The 14487-nt window shown below is 43.5% G+C and overlaps 1 protein-coding gene across 5 annotated transcripts in view; it reads right to left on the reverse strand.

Annotated features, from left to right (window-relative positions):
* Window positions 1–14487, reverse strand: part of cetp (cholesteryl ester transfer protein, plasma) — an 83635-nt gene that overhangs the window by 62874 nt on the left and 6274 nt on the right. The window contains exon 1 of one of the 5 annotated variants that reach the window (XM_062023488.1): window positions 4131–4144. The exons of the other annotated variants lie outside the window; for them this stretch is intronic. The gene's annotated coding sequence lies outside the window, so the exon portion shown is untranslated. Of the gene's footprint in view, window positions 1–4130; window positions 4145–14487 lie in introns of those variants that run through there. 5 annotated transcript variants of the gene reach the window in all.

A 14487-nucleotide genomic window follows, 5' to 3' on the forward strand; every position in this document is an offset into this window, starting at 1 on the left:
CAACCATTTGCTGACAGTGTGTGTGTGTGTGTGTGTGTGTGTGTGTGTGTGTGTGTGTGTGTGTGTGTGTAATATGACTCTCTCAGTCTTAGGTCCCCCCAAAATTAACACCCACTCCTCTTCCAGAGCCAAGTGTGTGCGTGTGATTTCATCCCGCCAAAAAAAAAAAAACTAACAATAAAAATGGTAACTTTGTTTAAAAATATTTATTCATACCGTAAGTATATTGTATGTTTTTTCTTGTAAAAATGAAAATCTGACTCCTCAAACTGTGTTTGTAAAAATGCACTCGCTTTAAAATCTTCCCATATTCCCTCTATAAAACAAAATAATAAATATGCATAATATTAAACAACACCCTGTGAGTCATTTTCCAACTTTGTAAAATCAAACGGACATAGTTTTTTTCCAGTTTAAATATCTACTGCTCGCTAGTGTTACCGTATCTGAGTTATTATACAAAAATATATTTCAATCGTCCTGCAACTTTACTGGGGCGTTTTGGACATGTCAGCACCCCCGGACTCACGATGCCTGCGGCTGGACTTGTTGGAGTGGTACCCGGGTGTAATTTTTAGACATTTTGGGGACTTTTGACCACTTTTCCAACTTTTCTGCCCCCGCTCCTCCTGCAACTTTGTTGGGGTTCGCGAGGCCTGCGGTGGGTCTTGTGGGACTAAATAACGGGTGCCCTTGGTTGAGCGTAAATTTCCGCGCAATGAATAACTGTTTTTGTTAAAAAATAAATACTTGTTATTATATAAACTGCAAACAAATATATTACAATCAGTAAAAAAATATACCCTTCATTTTCAAAAGCCTCTGGAGACTGTGTGCGCTAGCAGAGTTTTTTTCTCTTTAAATATGCTTGAGTACCTAATCTAAAAAACATATGTTTGTTAAGAACCTGTTTTAAAAGACATGGTTACTTGCTTCGGCAAATTCTCCCGCCTTAAATCTGTCTCTACCACTCTCTTTGAGCATAGTTTTGTCAGCAAAAAAGCACCTGTCTCTACCTATCTCTTCGAGCATGGTTTTGTCAATAAAAACCAGCTGCCAACAATAAACCGCATACCAACCAATTTGCTGTGTGTGTGTGTGTGTGTGTGTGTGTGTGTGTGTGTGTGTGTGTGTGTGTGATTTCATCCCGCCAAAAACAAAAAAATAAAAACTATCAATAAAGATGGTAACTTTGCTTAAAATATTTATTCATACCCTAATTGTGCTGTTTCTTACGCGTGTATTTTTTAAACATGTTCATGACTTTTGCTGTGTATGTCTTCTCACTGCTGCTGTGCTGCTGTGAAAGTCCCAAAAGGGTGTTCTTACCCCTCCAAACTCTCTCTCTCTGTTTATAATGCATATTTTCTGCTAGATTTACTCTCTATTTAATCCAAAGAAAAAAACTAACCATCAATAGTAAATTTTTACCATCGGTCTCCAAACTACGGCCCTACCCCAAACGCGGTACGCCGACGTCCAAAATCCGGCCCCCTATTTTTTGAGATATTTTAGATTTTTCTGGACATATTGGGCATCCATAGACTCACGAGGTCAGCGGCGAGACTTATGGTAATGGTATCAGTGTCATTTTTAAACATTTTCATGACTTTTGACCACTTTTCCAACAAATTAGTCAAAAAATGAGGGGCTTATTGTTTTCAAAGGGGAGGAGCCCCGTAAAAAGTTTCGACCAATCAGAATAGTAGAAAGATTGTTTTCAAATACTATTGGTTGATGTATTGGCAGGGGAGGTCCTTTCGTACTCCGTCGGGGGTGTGGTCTCAAAAGACAACCTTCTTTTCGTCGTCAGTACGCATTTCCAATTTCGGCTGCTTCGAAACAAGACGTCTATCTTCTCCTTCATTTCTCCCATACACTCTCGCCATGCCGCTATAGGAACCACCACCACCGGGGTAAACACCCCGCATTCGGAGTTAAAAGACTCCAGAGAAAAGACGTCTGGTTCGGTCGACTGAGGCTGATAGGATCCGTTGATTTTAGGAGCACGGCGACCGGCACGGAAAACCCAACGACCTGAGGCCAAAAAATCCTACTTTTCCGAGTAGCGTCGTGGTAAGTTTTATCATTTTTATAAATTGAAACTGGCGTTTCGCTAATCATGCCTACTGAAACAACAGCTTTCTCCATCTTTTCCATTTTCTCTTAATGCTCGTACTAACAAAGACTTACCATTCACATATACCAGTGTATGTGTGTGTGTGTACGTACATGTGTTAATACTCAAAAAGTCGTAAATCGCATTTTGACATAAAGTGTCTCCCCCCTTAGCCCCACCTTCCTCTGACCTCCCCTTCACCCCACCCCTCCTCTTACAGGGCCATCAATCACATTTTGACATAAGGTGTCTCCCCCTCAGCCCCGCCTCCTTCTGACCTCCCCTTCACCCCACCCCTCCTCTTACAGGGCCATCAATCACATTTTGACATAAGGTGTATTCCCCCCTCAGCCCCGCCTCCTTCTGACCTCCCCTTCACCCCACCCCCCTGTGACCTTTTGACCTTAAGGTCGTAAATCTTTTTTTGACATAAGGTAACCCCTTCTCCTCTCTATGGCGAGGTAGTGCCTGGCTAACTTGGCAGTAAGAGGATATATGGGCTCATTGTTCTTCCACCATAGAAGTTGGTCAAAATCTAGTTTCTAATGCAATACGGTCTTAAATGTGCTGCTATAGAAACATTTGTTATTGCTCTAGCCCTGCCTGACTCGCCGAGGAGAAGCTGCTTGAATGCGGTGGGAGATGTGTTTGTTCGTCTTTCTCTTCGTTGAAGCGATGTTATCCATTGTTTTGTCGCAGCGCGAAGCCAACATGTTCCCAAACGCGAGATCTTAACGAGGCAGGAGGGTCTTCCAGCTCTGGCTTTTGCATGTTGTAGTAGCCTGGTCATTGCTAGCATGCCGTGTGTTGTGCCTCGGTGTGCATTGTTTACACAACGTGCGGTGCGCTACTTAATATGTCCGTGTGGAAACTCATTCGGTACACCTCTGAACCGAACCGAACCCCCCGTACCAAAACGGTTCAATACAAATACACGTACCGTTACACCCTTACTGTCAGGACACAAAAACGACAACTTCATCAAACGTAGAAGAGTGTGACTGATTTAACTGCAATTAGGAATTCATTAAAATGCTCACAAGTATCTATGATAAGTAACATTTTGAGTGGATAATTACACAGTCGAAGAAACAAACATGCAAATTATACACTGAAATGTTCGAACCGAGTTTTAAACCTTCAACCTGCTGACTGTGAGGCCGACATGCTAATCGTTAGGTCAGTGTGGTTTGACTCCCTCGGTTCTTTTTCAGCACCCCTGGGTGTGTGTTTTCTTGGTTGCCATGGGTGCTGATTATTTTCACCTGCCTCTGATTAGTGTTTGGGACGCACGCACCTGTTCCCGGTATTGCTGCTTTTCGGCACACTCAGTCTGGCTGTCTTGTTTGCGCAATGCAACAAGTTACGTGGGTATACTATTTGATTACTGATTCAATGCTAAGTCTTCCTGTTAGCTATTTCCTTAGCTTCCCGTGCAATCGGCACGCTTTTCTTGTGTTTGTTTGCATTTTCCTATATTTTTGGATTTATACAATTTTGGACAATGATTTATTTACCATAAATCATTGTCTTACCTGCACATTGCCTCTGGAGTTTCGTCTGCATCCTGGGAAAACGATCCGCGCAATAACATGCGACCCCGACATGACGCAGAGTTTCTAAGCTAAGATACATATTTTACATTAAAGGGGAACTGCACTTTTTTTGGAATTATGTTTATCATTCACAAACCGTATGTGAGACAAACACTTTTTTTTTTTTTCACGCATTCTCACTAGTAAATAAACGCTATTTAAAGTTGGCTAACAATGGAGGTACTGGGAGTCGCTCTGTTCCACTTATAAAGCGTTCTAAAAACTAGGGATGTCCGATAATGGCTTTTTTGCTGATATCCGATATTCCGATATTGTCCAACTCTTAATTACGGATACCGATATCAACCGATACAGATATAAACCGATACAGATATAAACCGATACCGATATATACAGTCGTGGAATTAACACATTATTATGCCTAATTTGGACAACCAGGTATGGTGAAGATAAGGTCCTTTTTTTAAAAATTAATAAAATAAAATAAGATAAATAATTTGAAAACATTTTCTTGAATAAAAAAGAAAGTAAAACAATATAAAAACAGTTACATAGAAACTAGTAAATAATGAAAATGAGTAAAATTAACTGTTAAAGGTTAGTACTATTAGTGCTGGTACTATTAGTGGACCAGCAGCACGCACAATCATGTGTGCTTACGGACTGTATCCCTTGCAGACTGTATTGATATATAATGTAGGAACCAGAATATTAATAACAAAAAGAAACAACCCTTTTGTGCGAATGAGTGTGAATGAGTGTAAATGGGGGAGAGAGTTTTTTTGGGTTGGTGCACTAATTGTAAGTGTATCTTGTGTTTTTTATGTTGATTTAATAAAAATAAAAAATGAAAATAAATTAAAAATACGATACCGATAATTTAAAAAACGATACCAATAATTTCCGATATTACATTTTAAAGCATTTTAACATCTCTACTAAAAACCTCCATCAACGTTTTATACACATACTGTGCGCAGTGGCAAAGTAAATCTAAGCCTAAATGTTAAATATAAACCTAAATCTTGAATCTAAACCTAAATCTTCAATCCAAATCTAAATGTGAGCGCTAAACGTTAAATCTAAATCTAAATGTTAAATCTATACCTAAATCTTAAATCTAAAACTAAATGTTAAATCTAAATCTAAATGTTAAATCTATACCTAAATCTTAAATCTAAAACTAAATGTTAAATCTAAACCTAAATGTTAAATATAAATCCTAAAGCTAAATGTGAGTGTGTTAAATCTTAACCTAAATCTGAGTGCTAAATTTAATAAATAATAATAATAATAATGAATTACATTTGTAACACACTTTACTTTTGTTAAATTTTCAAAGTGCTACAAAGTATTAATAAAAAATAAAATAGAAAGTTAGAATATCCATCCATCCATTTTCTACCGCTTGTCCCTTTTGGGGTCGCGGGGGGTGCTGGAGCCTATCTCAGCTGCATTCAGGCGGAAGGCGGGGTACACCCTGGACAAGTCGCCACCTCATCGCAGGGCCAACACAGATAGACAGACAACATTCACACTCACATTCACACACTAAGTTAGAATATATAATAGAAAATTAAAATATAAATACAAATATGAAATGGTGAATGTTTATATTCATCTTGGAGAAAGCAAATCCATCCATCCATGGATGGATGGATGGATTTGCAAATCACCAAGTTTAATTAAATAGTGGTATTTCAGTTTAAGCACATAATAAGATAAGGCCCCTTAATTTGATATTTGCAGGTGGATTGGATCACTTCTCGGGACTTTGGAATGCAAAAGTGATAGCCCTATCCTTGAGAAGAGACTACCTCTCTAGCTCAATGCCAACATTTAAGTTATGACTTAAAGCAGTTGTTTTTCAGACACTTACACAAAAACTTCTCCTTTTATGGTCAGGATGTACTCTCCTGACTTAGCACACACACAGAGACAGGAAGGAGGAATATAAAAACTGATGGTTCGGCTTCTCCAAGTTTGGAGTGCTTCATTTTCTTGACCTGACCTCCTCCAGGAACTGCAGTCCTGTATAATGACGCTCGCTTATAATAAAGCACTTTTTGGTTCAGTAAAGGGTCTCCTACGTCTCTTTTGATCCAGCCACACTGCCGTGTCGCCCTTCTGTCCGAACGAGGATGACAAGACCAGAAATACACATCATGAGCTAAATAGCAAAAACATGATTATAGTAAGTGTGAATTAAAGTCATCTTTCCTTCATCTTACTTCCTTTTAAATCACGCTTCTTGGACAGCGGTTCTGTGTCGGGCAGCAAGGAGCAGGAAGGTGGAAAAAAGGCATATTAAAAGGCGCATATCAGCATGCGGCGGATCCCAACCTCGGACCAAATAACGACTTCACACTGAGCGGCTGAGAGGTGTCGGTTTGGTGGAATTATGACGTCCTATAAATATTCATTCAGCGACCACATTTAGATGTAAAATGTAGGTTTAGATTTACCATTTAGGTTAAGATTTAACATTTAGCGCTCAGATTTAGATTTAACATTTAAATATCATATTTAGAGTCAACATTTAATCTAAAACTTAAATGTGATGAAAATTAGCTAAATCTGAGAAAAGTGAGATACATTCGGCACGCCAAACACACCTGAGGATCTCTGATGACACTCTAATGCAGGCCTGGGCAATTATTTAGACTGGAAGGGCCAAATTTATGTGTCTGGGCCGGTATATCTGATTGTTAGGAACACTAATACAAAACCTCACAACAATGTCTGATTGAATGTTAAAACATAATGACAGACCACCTAAAAAAATTAGAATTGTACTTTTTTTTACTGATTGAGAATGTACATGTAAATAAAGAATGTGGGATTTACAATATTAAAGGCCTACTGAAACCCACTACTACCGACCACGCAGTCTGATAGTTTATATATCAATGATGAAATCTTAACATTGCAACACATGACAATACGGCCGGGTTAACTTATAAAGTGCAATTTTAAATTTCCCGCTAAACTTCCGGTTGAAAACGTCTCGGTATGATGACTTTTGCGCGTGATGTCACGGGTTGAAGCAGACATTTTGGAATAGCACGGTGGCCAGCTTAAGTCTTCTGTTTTCACCACATAATTCCACAGTATTCTGGACATCTGTGTTGGTGAATCTTTTGCAATTTGTTTAATGAACAATGAAGACTGCAAAGAAGAAAGCTGTAGGTGGGATCGGTGTATTAGCGGCTGGCTACAGCAACACAACCAGGGGGACTTTGAGTTGGATAGCAGACGCGCTATCCGACGCTAGCCGCCGACCACACCGGTGATCGGATGAAGTCCTTCGTCGCGCCGTTGATCGCTGGAACGCAGGTGAGCACGGGTGGTGATGAGCAGATGAGGGCTGGCGTAGGTGGAGAGCTATTGTTTTTATCATAGCTCTGTCGAGGTCCCGTAGCTAAGTTAGCTTCAATGGCGTCGTTAGCAACAGCATTACTAGGCTTCGCCAGGCTGGACAGCATTAACCGTGTGGTTACAGATCCAGGGTTTAGTTCAGTGTCTCCTGATAGTAGAAGTAATAATAGTATTGTTGATCTTCTGTCTATCCTTCCAGTCAGGGGCTTATTTCTTCTGTTTCTATCCGCAGTTAAGCATGATGCTATCACGTTAGCTCCGAAGCTAAAGTGCTTCACCGATGTATTGTCGTGGAGATAAAAGTCACTGTGAATGTCCATTTCACGTTCTCGACTCTCATTTTGTAATGGCCATAGGGGTCCATCGATATATATATATATATATAATAAATTGCCAGTCACAGTTAACTTGTTCTCAGCTGGGAAAATAAATATATATATATACTTATTGTCATCCATTTACTTATTATAAACTGTTACAGGCGTATTTAATAATCTTGTTAATATTAAATATGTACGTAAATAATATGTGGGGATATAAAAGGCATCCGGTTCTATCAGACCGGGGGGAAGCGGAAAGTGACGTCACTAACCACCTGGAGCACCTGTCAGACGCAGTGTTTTTTGCCACGGAGCCACTTCTTGGAATAATCTGCCTTTTGACTTTTTTGGTGTGCTTTCCATTGGCCTGTGGAGAACCGGGAGAACAGGGACTCTTTCCAGGAGGACTTTGAGTTGGATGCGCAGTCTCGGTACCGTGAGTACACTGCTGCGGCTTTCAAACATCCATCGCTTGCCCGTACGTGCATGTCACGCTACGTGCATGTCACGTACGTAACTTTTGGGACTTTGGGGAAATATATGTGTTGTATGAACTTTGGGCTGTGGGATTTAGTGTGTTGTGTAGGTGTTTGATTTATATTGGCGGGTTATATGGACGGGAGGGGGGAGTTGTTTGCTATGCGGGATTAAATTGTGGCATATTAAATATAAGCCTGATCGTTTTGTGGCTAATAGTTATACATGTCTTGTGTTTATTTAATATATTAATCATTCCCAGCTGAATATCAGGTCCCACCCGTGACTCCTTAATTGCGTAGTGGCAAAGACACCCGGGGAACTTGGGTGCGTTTGTTACAGAGTGGTGGCCCGTACGGGGGAAGCGGGGCTTAGTGTATCATTGATATCAGCGGCTCATATTTTCGTTGTTTTTTTGCGAAACACGTTAAGGGGAATAAGTAGTACATAAACATTATTTGTCTTGTTAAATATAAATGTATATTGGGTTCACTTTTTTCCTAAATAGTCAGCAGTGTGACACACACTCCTATTGTCACCATTTTTTCTACATTGTGATACATATATATATATAAACACACATCTATTTTCTGGTACATAAATACATACCATTTTTTTTTTATACATTTACACACATAGACACTTACATATACGACAGTTAATAAATACTTACACATAATTAGGTTAATTGGAGCAATGTCAACCAGCAGCCACTCCCTAATGGAGGAAGATGACAGACAGGACTTTGCTGATGCAGCCCAGGACTCAACTCCGCCCCTTGACCCTTTCCGCCATGTCACCAGTAGGCCCAATCCAAATGGTGTTGCTGAGCTGACTAACTTGCTGGACTCTATGTATTTAGAACAGTCCAGACAGGAGGCGGCAGCAGAGGAAGAGGATGGGGTGGAACCAGAAGCTGTCCTAGAGCAACTTCTAACGCTGCAACAACGAGTGGACATTCTGGATAACCGACTCACAGAAGCGGTCGACAGCACCCTTAACCGGGAGGATGGACTTAGGGCAGCGATGGAGGCCATGGCGGCAGGGATGAAAGCGTATGTGGACACGAAGGTGCAGAACTTCGACCAAGCTGTCGCAGCATGTCTGCGTCGAAGAGATGAAAGGTGGGGAGAGGAATTGAAAAATACCTTTGCTAAAACCCGAAGGTTTTGGCGACCAGCTAGCTTCTCCACTCCTGCAGCCGCCATACCAGTCCGCCACCACCCGCCTGTCAGAGACATCACCTTCCCTATCGCACCTGCTGTCACCACCATCGCACCTGCTGTCACCACCATCGCACTTGCTGTCACCACCATCGCACCTGCTGTCACCACCATCGCACCTGCTGTCACCACCACTGCACCTGCTGTCACCACCACTGCACCTGCTGTCACCACCACTGCACCTGCTGTCACCGCCAGACCACCCATCAGGATGGAATTTCCCCAGTTTGGAGAGTCCAGAGGCTCAGCCGATGTCACCGATTTCATCGAACAGTGTGAAAACTTTTTAGCACTCCGCCCTCTGAGCGATGCTGAGCTGGTGGGAACACTCAATGCTGTCTTAAAAGGTCCTGCCAGGAGTTGGTGGTCGGCAGCCCGCAGTACCATAACCAGCTGGTCTACATTTAAGCAGTCTTTCCTGGAAGCCTTTTTGCCAACTGACTACCAATCCGAGATTGAGATGCAGCTCCACTCCATTCTTCAAACTCCTAATCAGTGCTTGCGAGATTTCGCATATGATTATCGTGCCCTCTGCCTGAAGTGGAGACATGACATGGAGGAAGCCGAGATCGTGCGTCGCATACTCGGTGCCTGCAATCCCAGGTTGGCCAGTAGTCTACGTGGAATCGTGACAACGGTAGAACAGCTGGTCAAGGTGGGATCCCTGATTGAACGAGATTGGACAAATAGTAAAGACTATTGGAGTCGTGTCCAACAAAGCAACCCTCCAAAAAGATCTGGCAAGAAGATGGAGCATGGGCCGAGTCGAAGTGGGGCCGACCTTGCTGCTGCTATGGGCGAACAATCCCTCCTGGTGGTCCCTATTAGCATGCGCGGCTCTAAAGGAGATGGAGTCCTGGACTCCGGATGCACGTACTCACTAATGAGTCATACGCTGTGGAAGGCTGTGAGGAAGTGCGGCGAGGTTCTGGAGCCAAGCGGCATTCCAAAGTTTGTCATGGCAAATGGACAAATAAACCAAGCAGTTGGAAAAGCCACCCTGCTCCTCAATCTGCATGACTGTCATACCACCCTACAGATTCATGTGATGGCTGATGGCCACTTATGTATGCCCTTGTTGTTAGGTCTCGACTTCATGACCACATCACAAATGGTACTCAAACCTCATCTCAGGAGGTATGTCATGCCCGGAGGGAGAGAATTCAAATTTCTCCCCAAAGGCAGAGAAATGCTTCGCTGGACTCACCCTGGTTCCTCCATTAATTTTTACATGGCCATAAATGAAGAACCCCAAGTTAATCAGTCTGCCATCCCCCTCCTCGAATCCCAACCTGAGGTGGTGCGACCACTGCTGCAGAAGTGGCCAACTGTGTGGACTGAGACTACTGGGGCCACCAGGGTAATTAAACATCAAATCACCACCATGGATGAGATGCCTGTGAGGAAGCGGGCTTACAGAGTGTCCAGTCAAAAACAAGAAATAATCGAGGAACAAATCAAAAAAATGATCAGCACTGGAGTGATAGAGCCATCAACATCTCCGTGGGCCTCTCCTGTTGTTCTGACACCCAGGAAGGATGGAACACCCCGATTCTGTGTGGACTACAGGGGCTTGAACGCCAAAACCCAGCATGACGCCTATCCCATGCCCCTCATACATGAGATCCTGGAGTCATTGCAAGGTGCAAAATATTTCAGCTCCCTTGACCTGCAGAGTGGCTACTGGCAGGTTGCCATGGATGAGGATAGCAAGCCAAAGACTGCCATGATCACACATCTGGGCCTATATCAATATAAAGTCATGCCATTTGGACTGCGCAATGCTGGGGCGACCTTCCAGCGTTTAATGGAGACAGTTCTGGGTGAGCTTAGGGGAAGGATCTGTTTCGTGTACATTGATGACATCATTGTGTTTTCACAAACAGAAGAACAACACCTGCTTGACCTTGAAGTGGTGTTTGCAAAATTACAACAAGCAAACCTTACTCTCAACATCAAGAAATGCCACCTGCTTCAAGATCAGCTCACCTTCCTTGGACACCTAATATCAGGCAAAGGAGTGGAAGTAGATCCGGAAAAAATATCAGCAATAACTGCATACCCCCCTCCCACAGACCTGAAGAGTCTTCAGAGGTTTCTTGGCATGGTCGGCTGGTACCACAAGTTCATCCCCAGGCTGGCCGACATTTCGTCTCCTCTAAACCAACTAAAGAAGAAGGATGTTCCTTGGGAGTGGAGTCCTACCTGCCAGGAGGCCTTTGACCACCTCAAATCCCTTTTACAGTCTCCACCAGTGCTTGCTCAGCCCCATCCACAAATCAGTTTGCAGGTTCACTGTGATGCCAGTGACTTGGGCCTCGGCGCGGTCCTGATGCAACGCCTTGAAGGTGAAGAACGGCCAATTGCCTTTGCCTCCAGAGCGCTCCAAGGAGCTGAAGTCCGCTACTCCACTGCCGAAAAAGAGTGCTTGGCTGTGGTGTGGGCAGTTGAGAAGTGGAGACATTTCCTCGAGGGAACAACTTTTGATGTCTTCACGGACCATAGTGCTCTTGCCTGGGCATTCAACTGCCCTAAGACTTCGTCCCGACTTACACGATGGACGCTGAGACTACAGGGATTCACATTCAGAGTCCATTACAAGAAGGGCTGCTGCAATGTGGTACCGGATGCATTGTCACGGGCACCCCAATCACCAGAAGGGAAGATTTGCCTTGTTGTTCCGAAAACCTACTGGTCAGATCTCCCCAGCACACTGCAAGATCTTTCTGAGGCTCAAAAAACTGATACAACATGTCTGGAATGTGGACCTTCTGTTGACCAACCTACACCTGGCCGGATCCACTATCAACTTCAGCAAGGGGTGTGGTACCGGGGAGTACCATCTAAGTATGGCGGCTTCAATTATCAGCTGGTAGTGCCATTGTCTCTGGTGCCGCAGTTCCTGGCCTACTTTCATGACAGTCCATTCGGAGGACATCTGGGGAGAATGAAGACGCTCTTGAAGATTCTGGAAGTAGCTTGGTGGCCGACAGTAAGGAAAGACGTCTGGAGTCACGTCCAAGCATGCAGGACTTGTCAACAATACAAAAACCCCAACGACAAGCCAGCTGGACAACTCCAGTCCTCTACTGTCAACGCCCCAGGAGAGATGCTGGGGGTGGACTTCATGGGACCTTTTCCCCTCAGTAAGGACCGGAACTCTGTGCTGATGGTGGTGGTGGACTACTACTCCAAGTGGGTAGAGCTTTTTGCCCTGAAAGACGCCAAAACTCCCAAGGTCTGCCAAATTCTCAAAAATGACATTTTCACTCTCTGGGGAGTTCCCACATATCTTGTGTCTGACCGAGGGCCACAGTTCACAAGCCAACTGATGTCCCGTCTGTGCGAATCCTGGGGGGTAACCCATAAACTAACCACAGCTTACCACCCCCAAACCAACATGACAGAACGAGTCAATCGCACCCTCAAGACTATGATTGCCGCCTTCGTAGGGAACCATCATCAGGACTGGGATAAGTGTCTGCCTGAATTCCGGTTTGCCCTTAACACCGCTGTCCATGAGACGACTGGTTCAACCCCTGCCAGGTTGACTCTCGGGCGGAATCTGATGGGACCCCTGGAACGACTGGTGCACAAAGCTCCACCACAACACACATCTGCATATCACACCATACTTACACACACACACCTAAAGGAGGAAGTGGAGAGACATGTAGGCGCGTCCAAAGCTCGACAAGCCAGATATTATAATGCACGACACAAAGATGTACACTTTGTAGTTGGGGATCTGGTCTGGATTAGGGCGCACCCACTTTCCAAAGCTTCAAGTAAATTCTCTGCCAAACTAGCACCCAGATGGTTAGGTCCTGTGCGGGTAGAGAAGAAGTTGGGTCCTGTAAATTACAGTATTCGTTGGTTGACTGATAAGTGTAAGGTGGATACTATTAATGTGGTAAACATGAAACCCTATTATGGTCCCCATAAGCCGCTGGCTGGGGGGGGGGGAATGTAATGGCCATAGGGGTCCATCGATATATATATATATAATAAATTGCCAGTCACAGTTAACTTGTGCTCAGCTGGGAAAATAAATATATATATATACTTATTGTCATCCATTTACTTATTATAAACTGTTACAGGCGTATTTAATAATCTTGTTAATATTAAATATGTACGTAAATAATATGTGGGGATATAAAAGGCATCCGGTTCTATCAGACCGGGGGGAAGCGGAAAGTGACGTCACTAACCACCTGGAGCACCTGTCAGACGCAGTGTTTTTTGCCACGGAGCCACTTCTTGGAATAATCTGCCTTTTGACTTTTTTGGTGTGCTTTCCATTGGCCTGTGGAGAACCGGGAGAACAGGGACTCTTTCCAGGAGGACTTTGAGTTGGATGCGCAGTCTCGGTACCGTGAGTACACTGCTGCGGCTTTCAAACATCCATCGCTTGCCCGTACGTGCATGTCACGCTACGTGCATGTCACGTACGTAACTTTTGGGACTTTGGGGAAATATATGTGTTGTATGAACTTTGGGCTGTGGGATTTAGTGTGTTGTGTAGGTGTTTGATTTATATTGGCGGGTTATATGGACGGGAGGGGGGAGTTGTTTGCTATGCGGGATTAAATTGTGGCATATTAAATATAAGCCTGATCGTTTTGTGGCTAATAGTTATACATGTCTTGTGTTTATTTAATATATTAATCATTCCCAGCTGAATATCAGGTCCCACCCGTGACTCCTTAATTGCGTAGTGGCAAAGACACCCGGGGAACTTGGGTGCGTTTGTTACAGAGTGGTGGCCCGTACGGGGGAAGCGGGGCTTAGTGTATCATTGATATCAGCGGCTCATATTTTCGTTGTTTTTTTGCGAAACACGTTAAGGGGAATAAGTAGTACATAAACATTATTTGTCTTGTTAAATATAAATGTATATTGGGTTCACTTTTTTCCTAAATAGTCAGCAGTGTGACACACACTCCTATTGTCACCATTTTTTCTACATTGTGATACATATATATATATAAACACACATCTATTTTCTGGTACATAAATACATACCATTTTTTTTTTATACATTTACACACATAGACACTTACATATACGACAGTTAATAAATACTTACACATAATTAGGTTAATTGGAGCAATGTCAACCAGCAGCCACTCCCTAATGGAGGAAGATGACAGACAGGACTTTGCTGATGCAGCCCAGGACTCAACTCCGCCCCTTGACCCTTTCCGCCATGTCACCAGTAGGCCCAATCCAAATGGTGTTGCTGAGCTGACTAACTTGCTGGACTCTATGTATTTAGAACAGTCCAGACAGGAGGCGGCAGCAGAGGAAGAGGATGGGGTGGAACCAGAAGCTGTCCTAGAGCAACTTCTAACGCTGCAACAACGAGTGGACATTCTGGATAACCGACTCACAGAAGCGGTCGACAGCAC

The sequence above is a fragment of the Entelurus aequoreus genome, linkage group LG16 (assembly GCF_033978785.1).
Source record: "Entelurus aequoreus isolate RoL-2023_Sb linkage group LG16, RoL_Eaeq_v1.1, whole genome shotgun sequence".
NCBI classification, from domain to species: Eukaryota; Metazoa; Chordata; class Actinopteri; order Syngnathiformes; family Syngnathidae; genus Entelurus; species Entelurus aequoreus.